Raw genomic sequence first — 12,333 nt, 5'->3', positions numbered from 1 at the left:
AGATATATGGTGAGCGATCTTGGGGGCGGATTCTTCCCCACCCTTGCACTATGATATTACAAATGTCTAGTTACTGACTCGACTCAAAGTTTCTATGCTAAGGTTCGTAATCAAGCTTCCTATTCGGCCGTCAGTGATAAAATCCCTCAGGGGGCTTCCCAACCTTTAGAACAAAGGCTTTACGTATCTCAAGGATACTGGGGGAAGGCTAATCACTGCGCGCAATTTTTGAAAAGGACTTTCGTCACTTTCCACATTTGATTATAGTGGGTTGGAACACTTGGTGTTAAAACCGTTTCCCACTTAGGTCGTTCCCTTCACACCGACCAAAGAATGACTTTAAGAGTTTTTCAACCCCTCGGGAAGGCAAGCCTGCTAAAGGATGTAAATGCTTGAAGTACATAAAGCTTAAGAGTGGTTTGGCTTTTTGATCACCCAGTTAAGGGGAGAGCATATACCTTCCACTTTCGAGTCAAAGCACACAAAGTTCTTTTTAACTCTTTAAGTCAATGATTTTTCTAAGATCTATATGGAGATCTTGCTCCATGAAAACATGGTGTTCCTTTTAACTTTTCAATGCAATGGTTTTCTGATCTATTGAAAAGAAATGGTCAACAAAGCAAAATTTTGATCTTGGTTGTCAACAAAAGAAATCAATAAAAGGGGAAGAACTTCACTCTTTGATTGTAAATGACCTCTAAACTTGAGTGATTCTTTACTTTGCACCAATTAAAATGAATCCTTTTATGCACTAAAGGATGGTGAAGTTATTTTTAACCTTTTTGATTGTAAAACTTGAAAATTTGATTTGTTCCTTTTAGAGCCCAAATTGAGAATTTTTCTCCTAAAAAAAACAAAAAAAGATTGATTTTGTGGTTCATTTTACAGGCCAAAGTAAGGTGAGTTCAGTTTTATCTTAACAAAAATTAAAATGACTCTAAATTTCAACTAACTTAACTAAGTTAGTAAAATCTAAACTATTTTAATTTTACAAATAAAATCTAGCTCTACCTACAAGAAATTGTTAGAGTTCTGCAAAAGTTCCAATCAAACAGTTAGAAAAATCCGAGTTTTGGTGGACTTCTACAAGTCTAGATTTAAGTTCGGTTACAATTTCATTTTTGTTTTCTATCTGTTATGCGCTACAGGATGAGTGGGATGTGCTATCAAACAGACCTAATGCGGGGCTCTGTTTTCCAAATGCAATGCTCTATTTTTCTTCCGCGCTGAGATGTACAGGAAAAGATTAGTAAATATGATGTGCTAATCTAAGGACCTCACACGTTAGGGTATAGACCCCATGTGCTAAACAGTGCACGAAATGCGCTATAATGTTAGTGAGATGCGCTAAGGTACGTTCCCCATGCACCGATTCCTGTTTTCGCGTACTTGCAAAAGTGTATATTTTAGAAAACCGATTTGATTAATGAGGTAGAGCCCCACGGTGGGCACCAAAAATGTTTGTAGAAAAAGCGGGTCAATAAAACTTAAAATGCAAAAAGTGAAGCCCAAAGAGACTTGTCCACACACCCACAAGACTTCTTAGTGCAATCTATGGAGTCATGAAGGATGACTAAGCTTTCCAAGGTTGGTTCCATGGTTCTATATCTAACAAGGTCCCTCAAACCAATGCCTCTGCTCTCAGATCACTGAGCAAAGTGGTTTAGGGATGACAAATGCAAGAACGAGGGATGCTTTTGATTGATTTTAGCATGAGAATGCAACCTATCTATGCATGATCCTACAAATGTAATGAACTAGATTATAAGATGACAAGATTAGTAGTGATACTATCTTAACATGATATGCTAGTTATATGATTAAGCTATTGATGAAAGAAGTAGTCTAAAATGATTATTAGATTAATTCTTATTGCAAAGAGAGACTAGATGTGCTAAAAATTGAGCATAAGTGTAATACTAAGAAATTTCATATATCAAAAATGGAGGAATGGGAGCTCTATTTATAGAAAAAATAGGGCAATGGATGGCTAGGATTGAAAGAGTTAATCAAGGGTTGAGTTTGAAAGTTACTCAATCCATGTTCACAATTTTCACCAATGAAATGGTGACAATTGGCAACATAAGGCTGGTTGAGAGGAGATGTAAGAAGCATTAAATGCTTGAAGAGACCTCATGGTTACCTTAGGGAGTAAGGGTTAGGGTTAGGTTAAGGTTATCCATTGGATAAAGCTTTTACCCAAAGGATAAGCTCTTGTGCAAAGGTTAAAGGGATAACCATGGTCAAAGCAATAAATGCTTGATGAGACCCTTGGGTTAGATGGAGGTTAAGTTAGGCAAAAAGTCTCTAACCATGCCACTAAGGGTTAGTTAACCATTAATGGTTTGAATACTTTTGGGACAAATTTGTAAGAGTCCTTCCAAATTTGGGGGCATTCAACAAGTTATCTTGTTGAATGGATAAAGGCTTTAATGCATTTGGAAGACTTTCCTCCAAATTTGAGAAGTCACATCCTCAAATTTAGGGAAAAGGAATGATGGATGGGTTTAGGCTGATTGATTAGGTTTAGAAGAACTAGAATAATTTAGGAAGGGGATTAGGATGCAAGTAGGAGATGTAGGAAAATGCAAGTGGGTGAGGAATAATAGGATTTAATTAAAATAAAGTTAATTTATTTCAATTTGGTTGTAAAATAGGAAATTGAATAAATTAGATTTATTCAATTTGGGGGGAACACCATTTAATTAAATATAATTTTAATATATGCAAGCTCTTAGTATTACACTTATGCTCAATTTTTAGCACATCTAGTCTCTCTTTGCAATAAGAATTTTTCTAATAACCATTTTAGACTACTTCTTTCATCAATAGCTTAATCATATAACTAGCATATCATGTTAAGATAGTATCACTACTAATCTCGACATCTTATAATCTAGTTCATTACATTTGTAGGATCATGCATAGATAGGTTGCATTCTCATATTAAAATCAATCAGAAGGATCCCTCGTTCTTGCATTTGTCATCCCTAAACTACTTTGCTCAGTGATCTGAGAGTAGAGGCATTGGTTTGAGGGACCTTGTGAGATAGAGAACCATGGAACCAACCTTGGGAAGCTGAGTCATCCTTAATGACTCCATAGCTTGCACCAAGAAGTCCTGTGGGTGTGTAGACAAGTCTCTTTGGGCTTCACGTGGCATTTTAATTAAATGTAAATTTAATTAAATGAATTAGATAGAAGAAGGGTATATTAATTAAATCTTAATTTAATTAATTAGAAGAATTTTAAGAGCAATTAAAATGAATAAAAAATTCACTTAATTTATTATGCAACTTTTAGGTGTCTACACTTGCTACAATGTTAATTTATTTAATGCACAGTGGAAGAAACTTTTAGACTCTATATGGGTTAGGCCAATAGCTCCTAAGAAAATACAGTTCGGTTGGCTTCTTCTCCTACATAGGCTTCCCATCCTTACATTTGATGGTGATCTCAATATCTCTTCTTGTTGCAGAATTCTGGAATTTGTCTTTCACATCGACTGTTTCTTTGCAAAAGAGATTTGGAATATTGTTGGAATTGTTATTTGACAAAATGTCATCATTTTTGAGATTGCAACTGCTCATATCCAAGGTCTCAAGTAAGAGGCTAACATCATCTAGTCTATTTTGCCTATTGAATTACTTTGGCTTGTTTGTAAATATAAGAATTATGACATGATTAATGACAATGGAAAGAATATTACTGAGTCTCTCAGGAGACTCATCCTTGATGATCTAAATGTGCAGGTAACAAGGGTGATCAAAATCAAGAAGAAGTTTTAAAGATGGCTTTGGGATGGAGCAGCTATGATGTTCACATCAGAAATCTCGCATGGAGTCACTTGGTCCAGGTTCTCACTAGAGAAGACTCTCTTTGAGATCATCTTGGAGGAATTCATGAGAGAGATAAATATGAACAGAGGTCAACCAATGCAGACCCCAGGCATCTCCGTGGCAGAGTCACTCATCCTTATGCAGGCCCGATGATGTGGGACAAGATATTGATATGGTGTCAAGGGAACCTAGGATGGACAACCTGGATAGACAGTACTGGAGATACCAGCCATCCCGAGGGAGACATTATTTATAGCTGATGATCTCATATGATTTAAACCTAATGTAATGAACATATTATATATTTTGTAGTTTGCTTGATCATTTTGCTGGATGTTTTAGGAACAACAAGATCAATTTTATAAGCAATGTATATTTTGTTGAAAACTTCTCCTTGACTAGACGATTCAATATTATGTAAGAATACTTGATACTTAATAGAAAAAAAACATTCATTGTATACCTATACTTCTTCTATACATTTCAAGCTCTCAAAAATAATGGTGAGCTGCCATTCATTCAGTCTTAACAAACTATGTAAATTTGGTCAAGGTGGCTAATCTTAAAGCATAAGTTTGCTAATGCACTATAAAACTTACATGTATTAGTGCTGGAAATGTTTTGCCTTTGATTGCAACACGCATTTCATTATTTTAATTTTAATAATCACAAGATGGTTATTGAGCTGAATCATAGTTTTTTTATGCACAAAGACAAATTAATTCTAGCAATGGAAATCTCATAGTGAAAATGTCAACAAATAAAATATTTCTAGTCTGCAGACTTTGGTATTGATCAGTACAGTGATTGTGATGATTGTAAAGTTGAGGGTTAGCAACCCATGCCATAATGGGATCCTTAGAACAGGGCATAAACATCCGCCGAAGAATAATTCAAATAAGATCAAATTAAATATATTTTCACGAACTAAACTAATTACAGGATAGCCTAGAGGGATTTTTGAAGAAATACTAAGAGAAATATCGTTTGACAGAATCCAATGATTTCAAGATAGGCAGAGAATGGTTTTGTTGAAAACAACCTTGGAAACATAAAAGAAAAAGCAATTGGCATTGTGTAAAGCCAAACTTAAACAAAAAAGGATCAACACCTACTAATCAACAAAAGACACAGCTACCCATAGATTTATACACTACCATGCAAGAGAGCCCTCTATTCAAAGAAAACTACTTCTACAAATCTACACATAAAACCTTAATCTGCAAATTCTATGATCAATCAACTCCATTTCTATATCATGATAAATATCTAAACTTGGCATAGAAGTTCTAGAACCCAATTGCCCCCGCCTTTTTATATCATGATTAAGATCCAAGCCTCGTATGGAAGTTCTATCATTCAGAAACGATACAAAAATTTTTCCCCTAAGTTCAGAATTTTCTAAACCCTTTTGACAAACAAAACAAGGCAAAGTAATTTTATACCTACAAATCCTTGCAAATGTCAGTCAAGATTTTTTATTTTTTTCTCTAGCTCGGTCAAACTCCCTTTGTCTGGGCTCTAACTATTATGCAGGCTTTTGTCTTTCTCTCTCTACCTTCATTTGGGAGGGTGAATTTGACAAGCGATTCCCAAAATGATAGATAGAAAGTTGTCATGAATCCTAAACGTGGCTGAAAGAAGAAACATACGGTAATGAGTCATGGACATCATAACTTCTGACGGAAAAGAGCACATAGCCAAGGAGGTTGACATTTAATTTACACATATATCACTTTAAACAAATCAACATTATGTACTGTAAACCTTTGAAGATGAGGAAAGCATCTACACATTTCTGAATTAGAATTGGATTGGTTGTTAAGAATTGGTTTTATCCTTAAAATAATTTAATATGCTATATAATAAATGGAGAAGTCGGAGAGTAGAGAATCAAATACTTGGAATAATAAATATTGAAAAAGATGTGGAGGAGAGAATGTAATGGAGTATATATGATTTAAAAAAAATTATAATCTTTATTATATATGGTGTAGGTAAGGAGAAAATCAAACTAAGGGTAAGAGTTTAAATAAGGCTAGACCACAAGAAAAAGTGATTACAATTGTGACAATGAATGAAACTACTATAATGAGCGTTAGCACATTCTAGGTCTTAGCCCTCACATAGATATATATAGTGATACCATTTGAAAGGAGAAAATTATAAAGAGAGATAATTAATGAATTTTTCAGTGTATGTAAAGAAATTTTAAAAGAAGATATCTTTGAGTTTGATTTCCTCAAGATAAGGGTAGATAAAGGAGGACTGTGAGGGAGCTAAATAATGTATGATGTATAATTTATAGACTAAATTAAAAGAATAATAAGATAGAAGGTAGATAAGAAACTTCATCATTAACAAAAAGTAGTTTGAAATCATAGAAATTTTTTTATCTTTAGGAAAGATAAAGTCAGATTAAAAGTTCTCGGAATCAATTTGGAGAACTCTAGGTACTCGAGATAGTAATAAAGTTATGTTAATCTAGATGATAAAGTGTTATATGAAGGAGTGTACTTTGCATAATAAGGATTAGATTATGCTTAAAAAGGAATTCGGAAATAATTTTGAATATCTAGAAGTATCATCTAAAATAATTAGTAAAAGAATAGATATGTTTGAGAGTGTGAGAGCTTCAATAATTACGACCAAAGATTAAAGAGCATGGTGAGAAAGTTGCAAGAACCATCAAGTGAAAAATGTATATTTAATATGACTCATATCACAATTAGCAATTTTAATAAGCCAATATTAGATGACAACTAATAGACGTGTCTATAAATAATCTAAATAACAAGCCTTTATTGTAGTGTACTATTTCAATTGCTCATACGTGGTGTTGCAAGCCTTTATTGTAGTGTACTATTTCAAATGATATTCTACTAGATGATTCACTCCCTTATGTAATTTAGCACATAAAAATTTATGACGTAAGATAATCATAACATTTCTTAACATTAAATATTATTTAAAAAAATCATTTCCATGCTTATAGTATTATTCCAAGTTTCAATTTTTCGTTATTTACATACACCACAATAAACTTCATTTTAGATCCTTTTATAATTTTTAATCTCAACAAATGACAAATTTTATTCCTTGTATTATAAGAAACTCTTAAGTTTTATTTATTCAAGTAACATCAACAGATTGTGTGATCCATTAGCTTGATTAGATTTCCAATCCTTGCTCTCCCTCTTTCAACCCTAAAAAATTATACTTATAATTTACTTATTATTCTTGATATAAAAATTTGATTTCAAAGGGTTATTTTATGTTTCAATTTTTATTTTTTTTTGGTATTTAAGAATTGATTTGAAATGATATGTTGGTATATTACAGAATCATGTTCATGTAGAATAAATTCTGTGAAAATATGCAACCAACTTTTTGCAAGATAAATAAGATTGTTTTTAAAACTATTAGTAATAAAAAAATTATTTAAAAAAAATAATAATCAAATTTACACAATTTTCACCTATTAGAATATTGTATAAAAGGATGGAGGACAACATGGGCCTCCATCACCATAGTGGGGTGTTTTATTTATTTTTTACTTGTACAAAATAAATTATTTTACGGAGATCTTAGTAATAAGCATGTATCTTTTAGTGAGGAATCGACAAGGATAAAGACAACATGAATATTATTTAAAAAAAATGTCAAATTATAAATGTGGTAGATTTTTTAAATTATTGACCATGTAGATTTTTGACATCTACATGGTCATAGTCAGATATGAAAGTGATTAACTAACTAGACAATGTTAAGTTTCTCATAAATTTTCTACTCAATATATCTATTGTATTGAGATAGTAGTCTTATATAAAGATACATTACTCACTAAAAGTCAGCAAATTAAATTTATTGTGGTTGATATTTTTTAAAGTTATTTTGAAAATGCTGTAAACAAGTGCTGATATTGATAGCCTACGACATTTGAAAAATATTCTTTTTAATAATTAATTTAAAAAATTAAACATTTTTAATCCGTGAAATTGTTATTAATTAGTAAAGACAATTACGCATGTTAATAAATGGTTGATAACTTGATAATCATGTAGATAATATTATCCACCAAACACAAAATAAAACAATTTTGATTTAAAAAGCATTTTTGAGATTGCAACTGCTCATATCCAGGGTCTCAAGAAAGAGGCTAACCTCTACTGGTCTATTTGTTCTGTTGAATTACTTTGGCTTATTTGGAAATATAGGAATGATGATATGATTAATGACAGTGACAAGAATCTTACTGAGTGTCCCAGGAGACTCATCCTTCATGATCTAAATGTGCAGGTAACAAGGGTGATCGGAATCAAGAAGAATTTTGAAAGATGGCTTCGAGATGGAGGAGCTATGATGTTCACATCGAAAATCTCACATGGATTCACTTGGTCGAGGTTCTCACCAGAGAAGACTCTCTTTGAGATTGTCTTGGAGGAATTAATGAGAGAGATAAATATGAACAGAGCGCAGCCAATGCAAAGCCAAGGTAAGGTTATATTTGATCAGATAGACATTTTGGAGTCTTTTGCTAGATTTTATGAAAAACTATCCACTAGTGGACACTGTGAAGTGCAGAAAGACAATGCTAGGAGACAACTTAAATCCATTATCCCAAGGAAGATCTTTGAAGAAGATGCTACCATGTTAAATCAGAGAATCACTTTAGATGAGATCAAAGAGGCTCTCATCTCTTTAGATATTTTTGGGTCCTTTTGTTTGGATGAACTCTTTTGTTATTAACCATTCCATATCATTACTATTGATATTGGGTCATCTATAGATGAAATAGTGGGAGAGGAAAAAAGGAAATTGCAATGCATGATATGTTGACCACAAACCTATAAATTCTCCTACTACTTTGGACAGATAAATTGCCTCCTTATGAACTAAAAATGTGGTTGACGTTAGAGAGTAGAAACTCTTATCTTTCTTCTACATGGGTGTTCCTCACAACTTTGATGAACTTGGTATGATGGGTAGGAGTAATTTTGAAAACAACTATAGTTCGTGTTATTGTAGCATCTTATCTCCTTGTGGGTTTTAGTAGTTGATTTTATAGATAAAAATAATTGACATAAAAAATTTCATGTAACAAGGAAAATATGGTACTTGACTCAAGCAATTTATTAACTAGGTAGGATGTTGCGTTTGATACTATTCTATCCCACTTTATAAGGATGAAATGAAAAAACTCCTTCAAATGAATATACAAGGCATTAGAAAGTCATACTTAATTCTTATTTACTTCTCAATCACCACCGTTACTGTTTCTTTCTCAAATTGGTGTTGCATTGCATGTTCTAATTTGAGTTACAATAGTGAACATTAAAGAACCCATAACCCGTACAGCCTGAGTTGGCCTAATGGTGGAGAATTTGTGCTTTTTAAAGAGAGGTCACAAGTTCAAATCCCACAAGGGGGTAGGGTATGTACACCTTATCGGCTTCAGCCCATTACCTATCAAAAAAAAAAAAAAACCCACAATCCATGCTACCTTTTACATTTCATTAAAATAAAAATTATTTTGAGTTTGGCCATTGTGGATAATATTTAAAGAGAGCATGGTATTTTGTTGAATACATTATAATTTCCAACATGTATTTGGTTAAATTTAAGTTGTTCACTCAAATTGGAAAGTCTTTGTATTCTTTGCATAAACACACTCCTTAATTGACATATTAAGCACAAAAAATGTCAGTCAACTCTGAATGTTTAACATTTTTAAGACTAAAACCGTAAGCTTAGTGTGTGTGATTTAAGCCATTCCACCCTATAGTAGATTTCCATACAGCATTCCATAGCTCCCATTTTGTTATACGCAAGAAAAATGCAGGCAAATATTTTAAAGTCTGGCTTTAAGGTTTAAAGTTTTCTTAGCATATTTACTTTATTGATATTGATATACTAGTTTATCGGTGTCGATAACATATTTAATAATAATTATAAGAATAACCAATTTATTTCAATTTAGGCATAAAAAATAAGACATAATTATAAACTCTTTATTTTATTATGGAAATCGATGCTTTTCTTTTCTACTCTACTTTTGTGTTTAGCTTGTATTGGTAACACTAAATTTTAGATATACCCTTATAAGCAAAATGAAAATTAATTAGTACGTGGAATTCAACTTTTAAATTGAGTACATTTGTATAGATACTGCAAATTATCAACCTTAAAAGTTTCTGTCTTTGTACTTTGCCTTGTATGAGCAACTTAATTTTTCTACAGCCCTGTACTCAATCTTGAAGACAACCTAATTATCAAACTTCTTGATAGGAAGCACAAAAAGATTTCTCAAATAGGTTTGTTTGGAAAAAAATGTGATTTTTTTATTCATTACAAAGATCATTGACAACATTCTTGAGCTTTTTCTTCTTTATAATCACATTAGTACATCAATATCTCTCTTTATAGGAAAAAGGTACCCATCTTCAACCCTGATCACTTACCCCAATGCATAAATTTTGTCAGTCTTAAATCCTTATGAATTTCTATTTAAATCATAGGTCGAAGAAGGCACAATGACTCCCTGAATCGATTTATTACAACCAATCCATAAACCTTAAATATAATTATAATAACTTTAGTGTCATAAAATTGTGACCCTTGCAATTTTCAACCATAATAAGGTCCCCACACATGAAAAATTGAATCCCTTAGCCTGATTGGAGACTAGAGACTTGCTGAGCCCTTGAAAAACTGCATATTTCTTGCTCCCCACTCTGCCTAAACAAGCATCCCGTCCTAGAAAAAAAGGCAGGACAGGGGCATGGTGCCCCTGTCCCTACTCTATTTTGGGGTATTAATCCTCAAATTATGCTTTGGTGGTTGTGCATTGAGCAGGTAAACTCCCCTAGTGTCCGCCTATCATGGAAAATTAGTTCAATAACACTATTTGATGAGTATATAAGTTGCAGTCATTTTGGGGAAGGAAGTTTCATAAGCGAGAAGTTCACGAGATCACGCATTCAAGCATTCAAGAATCACTTTCAAGTATTGAGCATCTCAAGTCTTCTTTCAAGGATAGGTGTTGCATTCAAGTCAAAGATTCAACCATTGAAGAGGAGATTCATTCCAACATTCAACTTCATACGAAAAATTCTATCAACATATCTATAACAACCTCCCTTGAGGTGATTTACTTTTCAATCTTTCATTTACGTTTACTTGCAAGTACTTTCTTTCATCATTTGGTTAATTCCAAAACTGGTGTTTGAAATGAAGGCAAACCCCCAATCCCAACCCCTTTTCCTCTCTTTTCTATGTGTAGGTTGTAGGTGTGCAACTGTACTTTCGTATTTGGAATCCATTTGCAGAGGCGAAAGAATCATTTTCCTTTCACGGATTTTTTTGGAGGACCGTGTACACATTTCACCACGGTCCGGGCAACTTTTGGTCAAATTCCAAGGCGACTTCGTCTCGACATATTATTGCCAGATCCTGGTGCACAACTTCATCCTACACTTCTATCTCGACTTACAACAAGATCTTTGTCACTTTATTCACTTAGTCATTAGTACACAATTCAATAAATTCAATCTCATTCAAGAAGAGAGGAGTAACCTACCATTCCCACATCAATCAGAATATTACCTCCTTCTCTGGAGGTTGAATCTAGTGCATTTTCCCCCATCTTCTAATGCAATGAGTGAAAAATATTTGAAGGGAAATCCGAAGTGAAACTTCCATCTCTCTTCGGAGGGAAGAAAGGCTTTCCTCTAGATCTCTCATTCGCTCATTTTTCCCAACATTACATTTTGGTGAACGCGACTTCTTGCATTCTTTCCTTGGAACAAACTTGGAAGTTTAATTCTTATGCACACTTAGTTGTTAATTCATTCAAAACACTTGTTTTAAAATTGAAATTGAACATGTGTTTATCTTGCTATTGTCTTACATCTAAAAATTGCTTTGTTTGACAAATTCAATTTCCTCCTTGTCTTGTTTAATTTACAAAATCAACTTTACAAAATTAAGTGGTTAATTGTTCAAACCCTAATTTTCAAACATTATCATGAACTTGTGCAAAAGTTAAACTTCCATTCAATTTTCAGATTTGTGACTATATTTAGATTTGTCTTCATTCCTACAATTCAAATTTTTTATTTCCCTCTTCTTTTCCAAATTCAAATTTCAAAAATTAAGTGGTTAGGTCATAAAACCCTAATTTTAAAAATTAATTGGATTTTGTATAAATTTCAAAAAATTTCATTCAAATTCAGATTTATAAACATTTTCCAAGGTTTCCCTATGCTTTAGGTTTTACCCTTTTCAAATTTGCAGTCCAATTCCCTTTTCTCTTCAAAACCCTAATAGAGTCCTATTTTCACATTTGAACCTTAATTTTGCCTATCTGGAAATCGTAAAATCTGCCAATTTTATGGGGTTAGCTTTAAAATCATCGTAATATTCATCCCTGAAGATTTTGAAAAAAGTTGGTCGGCCTGTGTGCATTTTCTACACAACTTGCTGTATAGAAGTC

Source organism: Cryptomeria japonica, unplaced genomic scaffold, assembly GCF_030272615.1.
Source record: "Cryptomeria japonica unplaced genomic scaffold, Sugi_1.0 HiC_scaffold_48, whole genome shotgun sequence".
Taxonomy (NCBI): domain Eukaryota; kingdom Viridiplantae; phylum Streptophyta; class Pinopsida; order Cupressales; family Cupressaceae; genus Cryptomeria; species Cryptomeria japonica.
This window is presented reverse-complemented; position numbering follows the sequence as displayed.